Here is a 9,567-nt window from a genome sequence, read left to right on the forward strand (position 1 = left end):
TAGCGCAACAGCGCCCAAAGACTAGCGCTGCAGCGCTAGTTGCAGGCAGGCAACACCAGTTTTCTTCTTCTGCGATTTCTTTGAGCCAATCTCAACCCAAACTTCCCCACATCTTCACAAAACTCAAAAATCAAGCTTATAAACACTCTCCACTCATCCCAAGCATCCCCAAATCTCAAAACCCAAGATCATGCATCCCAAATCTCAAGATTCACCATAGATGAACCCTAAACCCAGAAATTCAGTCAAACATCAAGTTAAAGGCTTAGAATTCATACCGTTGATGCAATTTTGACTTTGATTCAACTCCTAGACCTCCTTAGCTTGCTCTTCTCAAAGCTTGCCCAGAAATTCCCCTAAGATTCCCATCAATCTAGCTTAGATACACAGCCCAAACCAGTCAAAACCCAAAACTGAAAACTCTAAAAAACTTACCTCAAACATTGATGTGATCTTGCTAATCCCATGCCAAATCTTCAAGCCTAGCTTAGGATCCTTGATGCTCAGCCTATCCTAGCTCTCCTCTGAGCTTTGCCCCAAGAAATTTGAAGAGAAATGGTGCTAGAATCCTCAAACCGCCCCTTTTAGGAAAACCCTCTGTTTTTCTCTCTTTTCTTTTTCTTCCTTTTTCTTTCTTTTTTTTTCCACAGCCATCACACTCTCTCTATAAATCCCACTAAGTATATAAAGCCCCAATATACTAATCTCTAAGAAGCCAATTGACCAAAATGCCCTCCCTATTAATTCTTAACCCTTTTTTCCACATAGGGCCATTTTAGTCATTTTACCCAATTCCCGCTAACTCCTCAAGTGTCTCTAATATTTTCCCGCTTGCTTCCCAATACCTGCTAAATCACCAAATATGTATTCCTCATTATCAAAATTAACCTCAATATATTCCCTAAATTTCCTGTTTATACCCCAAGGCACGCCCCGAGCCGGGTATAAATTCCCGCCATGAGTTTTTCGCTAATCCGTTCTCTGGGATCGTCTCGAGTCACAAATCACAGATACATCCACATACCACTGTGGTCTCAACAATCATTAGATAACAATACAGTTATGCCCAAAATGGCCAAAATTACAATTGTGCCCTTCTAACACAATCAGGGCCTACATGCATACTAATACACATAGTCATGCATCTCAAATAGTCAAATAGTCATATAATATGCTTTAAATCATAATCATGCATTTTACTCATAAAAATCACACATAAATTCCATTATTCCCTCCAGGCACACTAATCAAGGCCCTTAAGCCTTATTAGCGATTTTGGGTCGTTACAGTCTTTATTTGTTAAAAAGACCCTTCAGAAACTAGGTTGCCCAATCCAAGTCTGCGCCCCTTAACTTTAGAATTAAAATAGCGAGTGATTTTTTTTGTTGATAATGGGCGAGCTGTAACTGTGACTCCTCTCGTTTTTCTTCAATCAGATCAAGAGATGTGTTAAGTAGTCCATCATTCTTTTCTTGATTAAATGTCCTTTGCTTGTGAGCAGCTTCTATGGCTTCGATTGGAAGTACGACTTTACTTCCAAAAGTTAAGGAAAAAGGAGTATGCCCTGTGGAGGTCCTGTGAGAAGTTCGGTAGGTCCAAAGTACTTGCGGGAGCTGTTTGAGCCTAAGTCCTTTAGCCTTGTCTAACCTCCTCTTTAGGCTCGCCTTAAGGGTTTTGTTTACAACCTTGACCTATCCGTTGGCTTGCGGATATGTAACTGACGAGAAACTCTTCGTGATGCCATATTTTTCATAGAAGTCAGTGAAGAGATTGTTGTTGAACTGTGTCCCGTTTTCTTACACGATCTTTTTAGGAAGCCCAAACCGACATATAATATGCTTTACCACGAAATCCAGGACTCTTTTTGAAGTGATGGTTGACAGAGGCTCAACTTTTACCCACTTCATGAAGTAGTTGATCGCCACCACCGGATAACGAACTCCCCCTTTTCCCATAGGTAGGGAGCCTATTAGGTCGATTCCCCATGCCGCAAATGGCCATGGGGATGAAATCATCGTTAGCTTGACTGGAGCAGCTCAGGCAACCATGGAAAATGCTGGCATTTGTTTCACTTTTGAACATATGAGATCGAGTCTTTCATTAAAGTGGGCCAAAATTAGCCCAGCCTCAGTAACTTCAATGCTAGGTTTTGCCCCCCAGCATGATCTCCACAAAAGCCTTCGTGTAATTCTTGTAAAATGCTTTTGGCTTCCTCAGGTAGAACACATCATAGGAGAGGCAACAAATGACCACGCTGATATAAGGTTCCATCTACTATTACGTACTATAAAGCTTGATAAAGTATTTTTCTCGCGTCTTTTCTGTCGTCAGGTAACTTTCCAGTTGTGAGGTATTCCATTATGGGAGTCATCCAGGTCAGCCTTATGTCGATCATTCTGACCTCTATCACTTCTCCTGTCACGCTCAGGCTCTTCAAGAACTCCACTGGCACCACATTAAATGTCTCAGCCTCTTTTGTGGTAGTAAGCCGTGCTAAAGCATCAGCATTAGAATTCTGCTCGCGGGGTATCTGTTCAACAGAGCTGTACTCAAATTCTGACAGTTCTCCCTTTACCTTAGCTAGGTAGGCCGCCATCTTGGTACCTCGGGCTTGATACTCTCCCAATACCTGATTGACCACGAGTTGGGAATCGGTATAGCATTGGATGGCTTTCGCCTTGAGTTCTCTTGCTACCCTTAGTCTTGCTAGTAAAACCTCATATTCGACTTTGTTGTTGGATTCCTCAAATCTAAACCTCAGAGCTGTAAAAAATCGATGCCCTTCTGGTGAGAATAAGATGATCCTAGCTCCTGACCCGTTCTCGTTTGACGATCCGTCAACGAAGATTTTCCATAATTCCTGCACCGGCTCCCTCAAGAGTTCCTCTTGAAAACCGGTGCATTCAACCATAAAATTAGCAAGGGCTTGACTTTTAATTGAGGTCCGTGGCATGTACAATATGTCGAACTGGCTAAGTTTGATGGCCCATTTTGAAAGACGTCCCGACATTTTAGGTTTTTGTAAAACCTGCCTTAAAGGTTGGTCGGTTAAGACGGTGATTGAATGGGACTGGAAATATGGTTGGAGCTTTCTAGAAGCAAATATCAGACAGAATGCCAGCTTCTCTATCAGTGGATATCGTGACTCTGCTCCAAAAAGTCTCTTGCTTACATAATAAACTGGTTTCTGGTACGGTCTTCTTCTCGAACTAACACGGCGCTGACTGCATTCTCTGTCACGGCTAAATAATGGAACATAGATTCTCCAAACATAGGTTTGGATAATACGGGGGGCTTGAATAGATGTGTTTTCTGGTCGTGGAATGCCTGTTCGCACTCCTCGGTCCACTCAAATTTTTTGTTACCTCTGAGCAAGTTGTATAATGGCAGACACTTGTCAATGGATTTTGAAATGAAACGATTCAAAGCCACCACCCTTCCAGTTAGACTTTGAACTTCTTTACGCGACCTGGGCGAGGGCATTTCTGATAACGATTTGATTTTCTCAGGATTTGCCTCGATCCCCCTCTCGTTGACTATGAACCCCAGGAATTTTCCAGATGCCACTCCGAAAGTGCAATTATGGGGATTCAGCTTTATGTCATACTTCTTTAATAGTCCAAAACACTCTTCTAGATTGGACACATGGTTGTTGACAGTTTTTGATTTGACAAGCATGTCATCGACATACACTTCCATACTTCTCCTGATCTGACTAGTGAACATCTTATTGACCAAGCGTTGATATGTAGCCCCAATATTCTTCAGCTCGAAGGACATAACTTTATAACAATATATGTTATGTTCGGTCAAGAAGCTAGTATGTTCCTGGTCCACAGGATTCATCGCGATCTAGTCATATCCAGAATACGCATCTATGAAGGACATGAGCTCGTGACTTGCTGTGGCATTGTTAGGTTAATTTTAGCCTATCTTTTTAAGTGTCTTTATCAGTGTCTTTTTAATGGTTCTTGTGTTTTTGGAACGGAATTATGCTTATTTTTGCTTGATTTCAGGTTAAGCTTAAGTTTTGGGCATTTGGAGTGGATTGTGTAGAAATCAAGCATTTGGAGTGGATTGTGCTGAAATTTCAATTAGGGCCGCGGCGCAAGAATTGGCGCTGCGGCGCTCTTGCGTATTAGAGCCGCAGCGAGCCCCTTTCCAGAAACTCGAGATTTAGCCTTTGCTGAGTAGGGCCGCGACGCTAGCATCCGTACACCTCAGAATTTTTAAGGGCAATTTCGTCATTTTGGGAAGATATAGAATGAGGTCTTCATTCTGAAAAGGGGATTGCGATTTTGACAGTGGAGACAGACAAAAAGAGAGAAAAGACAAGAGGAGGGATTTTGGAGCAAGCGTGGGCGATCTCCGACAACTCCCCATCTAGTTTCATCCTCTTTTTCTTTGATTTTCCTATGCTATTGTTTAGTTTGATTATGGATTTGAATATTGAGATTATGAACTAAACTCTTATTAGGGATTTGATGGATATTGACTGAGATCACCCCATGGTTAATGTTATTTGATTATTTCTTCTTGCTTGTTTATGAAATTTGTTCATCTTTATGCTTAATGTATGTTTGAGATTGATCACCTTAAGCATGATTCATGATCCTAATGTGAAATCTGAAAAGTGAATATTAGGAATGCTCTAAATGAATGAACATAGGTTTTGATGCGAAACGAAAGTATTCGCATAGCTTATGTGACTTATAGATTATTACTCAATGCGAATTGATTGTTGTGCTATCTCAGAAATGCAATAGTTGACAATGCAATTTAGAACCTAAATGATCTGAAAAGAGTTTAGGCAATTTTATAATCTTTCATTTCATTGAAAGAAGAAGAATAGTCAACTAGCGTTAACAATTGGGTAATTGAAGCAATTGAAATCATATCCCTATCTTCACATCCATTGTTAAACCCTTAATTTCTTATTTGTTGATTTTGTTTGTTGTGTTTTCTGCAATTTAAATTTAAAAACCAATTTTTATTGTCGCCAAATAGAAATATAAATCCAATTTTGTTAGTACTTGACTGCAATTCCCTTGGGTTCGACCTCACCTGTGTGAGTACTACTTGTATGATACGTGCACTTGCGTGTATTAAAATTAAGCAACAAGTTTTTGGCGCCGTTGCCGGGGAATTGTTTAGTTAATATTACGTTAATTGGATTAAATTCTAATTTGGTTTTCTTTTCACTTTTTGCTAACTTGTTTGTGTCAAATTCTTCTTATCTCATCTCAGGTACCATTGGTTTATGCGGCGTCAAGGACCAGCTGCAAGAGTGCCTGTTGATCCTGAGATAGAGAAGACTTGTCGGCAAAATAGAAAAAACAAAAGGTTGGAAAGAGTTGCACACAGGATTGAGCAAGAGGAAGTTATTGCCAACTACGGTAATAATGGGGGTACCATAGAAGACCCAGCTAATGGTCAGAATCCACCCGACCGTAGCCTGAGGGACTATGTTTTGCCAACAATGACAGGGGTCCAGTCTTGTATAAGACAACCCACCGTAGATGCAAACAATTTTGAAATAAAGCCAGCCATACTTCAGGTGGTTCAATCCACAGTCCAGTTTGGGGGACTACCCACTGAAGACCCAAACATGCATCTCTCTAACTTCATGGAGCTCTGTCAGACATTTAAGATGAATGGAGTCAGTGATGATGCAATCAGACTCAGATTATTCCCATTTTCTCTGAGGGAGCGAGCCAAGAGTTGGTTGGTATCTTTGCCACCTAACTCAATCAATACATGGAATGATCTTGCACTAAAGTTTCTCTCCAAGTTCTTCCCTCCAGCCAAGGCAGCTAAGCTAAGGGGGGAGATCAACAACTTCTACCAGCTGGATAATGAATCTCTATATGAGGCGTGGGAGAGATTCAAAGAATTGATAAGAAAGTGCCCGCATCACGAAATAGAGAAATGGATGCTAGTCCATAATTTTTATAATGGGTTGTGCGGTACTACTCGCACACTCATTGATGCAGCAGCTGGTGGTGCGTTTATGAGAAAAAGCGGCAATGAGGCGTATGATTTGTTAGAAGAAATGGCTATTAACAATCAACAGTGGCCTAGTGAAAGAGGTAACTCGAAGAAAGTGGCTGGTTTGCATGAGATTGATGCAATATCTAAGTTAACTGCTCAAGTTGAGGCTTTGACTAAACAGCTGCAAGGCAGTACAATGGCAACCCCCGTGATGCAAGCTCAAACTATGTGTGAATTATGTGGGGGTCCTCATGCTTATGAAAAATGTCAGTACGCGGATGTCAATAATATGACATTGGAACAAGCTCAAGCCATTGGGAATTTTCCTCGTCAAAACAACAACAATCCTTATTCAAATTTCTATAACCAGGGTTGGAGGAATCACCCCAATTTTTCTTGGAAGAATGACCAACAAGGCCAGTCTTCAGTTCAGCCGTCACAACAACCATTTCAGCAGCCACCTCCTGGGTCTTACCAACCGCCCATGCGACAACAACAGAATCCTATGAGACAGCCTGATACTCAGTCTGATGTTCTTAATCAATTCATGACTGAAACGCGGTCTTCTATTAGAAATTTGGAGAACCAGATTGGGCAATTGGCTACTCTTGGGCAGTAAATCCTGTGCACTGACTAATCTTAAGACTAACTTATTTTGAACATATAATCATATTTATATTTCATTGTGATTACGTCACTATAAATACGATTAGCTATATGCTCGGGATTTAATATAATTTTACATTAAACAAATAATCATGAAAATAAAACATGTGAGCAAAGTGATTGACCAAGTCAAAAAATGATTTCTATTCTTTTATTGATAATAAATGAGATTACAAAGAAATTGGGTTTTAATCAGGGCATAAAACCCTAACAAACTCCCACTTGCACTAATTGAAACTAATGCCTTAATTCTACTAATCCCATTTCCTCGATATGCTTATCAAATGTAGCTTCTGGTAGTGTCTTTGTAAATGGATCTACAAGATTGTCTTCAGTTGCAATCTTCATAACCTTCACATCTCCCCTGTTCACATATTCTCGAATAATGTGATACTTCCTTTCTATATGCTTACTCCTCTTGTGACTATGAGGCTCTTTCGAGTTGGATATCGCTCCTGTATTGTCACAAAACAACACAGGTGGTTTATCCATTTCTGGAATAACACCAAGATCCGAATAAAACTTCTATAGCCAGAATATTTCCTTAGCTGCTTTTGACACGGCTATGTACTCATCCTCCATGGTGGAATCTGAGATTGCAGAATGTTTTACGCTTCTCCATATCACAGCTCCACCCCAAGAGTAAACACCATTCCAGAAGTAGACTTCCTGTCATCGACATTAGTCTGAAAATCTGAATCGGTATAGCCTACAGGGTTAATAACACCACCCTTGTAGACTAACATATAATCCCTAGCCCGCCTTATATAGTTAAAGATATGCTTAACTGTTATCCAATGTTCCGATCCTGGGTTTGACTGATGCCTGCTAAATACTCCCACTGCATAGTAGAAATTTGGTTTAGTACACAACATTGCATACATCAAACTTCCAACTGTAGATGCGTAAGGAACTTTTCTCATAGCATCTTCCTCTTCAGGAGTCTGAGGAGACTGCTTCTTTGAAAGATGAATTCCATGGTTAGACAGTAGATGTCCTTTCTTGGAATTTGTCATTGAGAAACGTTCAAGCACTTTATCATTGTATGCTGCTTGAGATAGAGCTAAGAGTTTGTTCTTTCTATCCCTAATGATATGGATACCTAGAACATAACTTACATCACCCAAATACTTCATTTGGAATTGAGTGCTCAGCCAATTCTTCACATCTGATAATTTCTTAACATTGTTTCCAATGAGTAAGATATCATCCACATAAAGAAACAGGAATACCGCTATTTGATTTGCCTTTAGTTGGTAAACATAGGGCTCATCAATATTTTGTTCAAATCCATAGGTTTTGATTATTTCATCAAACCTAAGATTTCAGGAACGAGAAGCTTTCTTAAGTCCGTAAATGGACCTATTTAACTTGGAAACTTTTCTTTCTTGTCCAACTACTTTAAATCCTCTGGCTGATCCATATAAATGAGTACGTCAAGCTTGCCATTAAGAAAAGCTGTCTTGACATCCATTTGCCAGATCTCATAGTCGAGAGCGACTGTTATGGATAGGAGGATGCGAATGGACTTAAGCATGGCTACCGGACTAAAAGTTTCCTCATAGTCCACACCTTCTCTTTGGGTATAACCCTTTGCCACTAATCAAACTTTATAAGTCTTAATATTTCCTTCAACACCTCATTTCTTCTTGTAAATCCACTTACACCCAATGGCCCTAAAGTCACTAGGTGCTTCCACAAGATCTTAGACGGAATTTGAGTACATGGATTCCATTTCCTATTTCATGGCTTCGAGTGATAGTTCCCTTTCAGGGCTAGGCATTGCCTGTTTAAAAGACAATAGGTCATCATCACTAGTGTCACCAACAACCATATTGGTTTCACCATCCAAACCATAGTGAACTGGGTTCCTAGAAACCCTCCCACTACGACGAGGCTCCGTGACTGTTTTCTCAGGAACAGTGGTACTTTCTTCATTTAAATCGACTTGCGTCAGTTGGACATGAAGAGTGGGAATTTCATCTTCAACTCGCGTTGATGATGATGGAACATCGGTTGGAGTCATTTCTTTAACCATCTCCTATGAAACTACTTTGTTGCGAGGTTTGAAGTCTTGGGACATAGTCATTTTTTAGAAAAGTAGCATTCGTAGAAGTAAACACTTTCTTTTCAGAATGATTATAGAATAGTCCACCTCGAGTACCTTTAGGATAGCCAACAAACATACAAACTTCAGTTTGTGGTTCTAGCTTTCCCTCCTTTTTTCTCAGGACATGAGCGGGACACCCCCTGATTCTATAATGGCGTAAACTATGTTCACGACCATTCTAGCATTCTAAAGGTGTTTTGGGGATTGATTTAGATGGCACGACATTGAGAATGTCATTCGCGGTTTCAATTGCATGTCCCCAGAACGAAGTTGGTAGAGTTGAGTAACTAAGCATGCATCTAACCATTTCCAATAAAGTTCTGTTTCGGCGTTTCGCTACACCATTTTGTTGCGGAGTACCTGGTGCAGTAAATTGTGATAAAATCCCTTGTTCAGTTAAATGATCTTGGAACTGCATATCCAAATATTCTCCACCCCTATTAGATCGCAAGATCTTTAACGTTTTACCTAATTGGTTCTGATCCATTGCTAGGAATTCCTGAAACTTTGAAAATGTTTCTAATTTCCTATGCATTAGGTAAAGACATGAGTATCTAGAGTAATCGCCAATGAAAGTGACGAAATACTCAAAACCACCACTGGCTTGTACATTCAAAGGTCCACAAACATCATAATGAACAAGTCCAAGTGGTTCTTTGGCTCATCATCCTTTGCAGAGAATGGACGCTTGGTCAGTTTACCTTCTAGACAAGATTCACAGATAGGTAATTCACCTAAGGTGAGTTCCCTCAAAGGTTCGTCCTTTGTAAGTCTTTGAATTCTATCATAGCTGATGTGAC

The 9,567-nt window shown here is 40.2% G+C and overlaps 1 non-coding gene across 1 annotated transcript; it reads right to left on the reverse strand.

Moving 5' to 3' along the window:
- Nucleotides 1-5,815: 5,815 nt before the first annotated feature.
- LOC133781136 (small nucleolar RNA R71) lies at nt 5,816-5,922 on the reverse strand. Its single transcript, XR_009869930.1, has one exon. It is a non-coding gene; the product is annotated as a small nucleolar RNA R71 (small nucleolar RNA).
- Nucleotides 5,923-9,567: the final 3,645 nt, after the last annotated feature.

The sequence above is a fragment of the Humulus lupulus genome, chromosome 5 (genome assembly GCF_963169125.1).
Source record: "Humulus lupulus chromosome 5, drHumLupu1.1, whole genome shotgun sequence".
Taxonomy (NCBI): domain Eukaryota; kingdom Viridiplantae; phylum Streptophyta; class Magnoliopsida; order Rosales; family Cannabaceae; genus Humulus; species Humulus lupulus.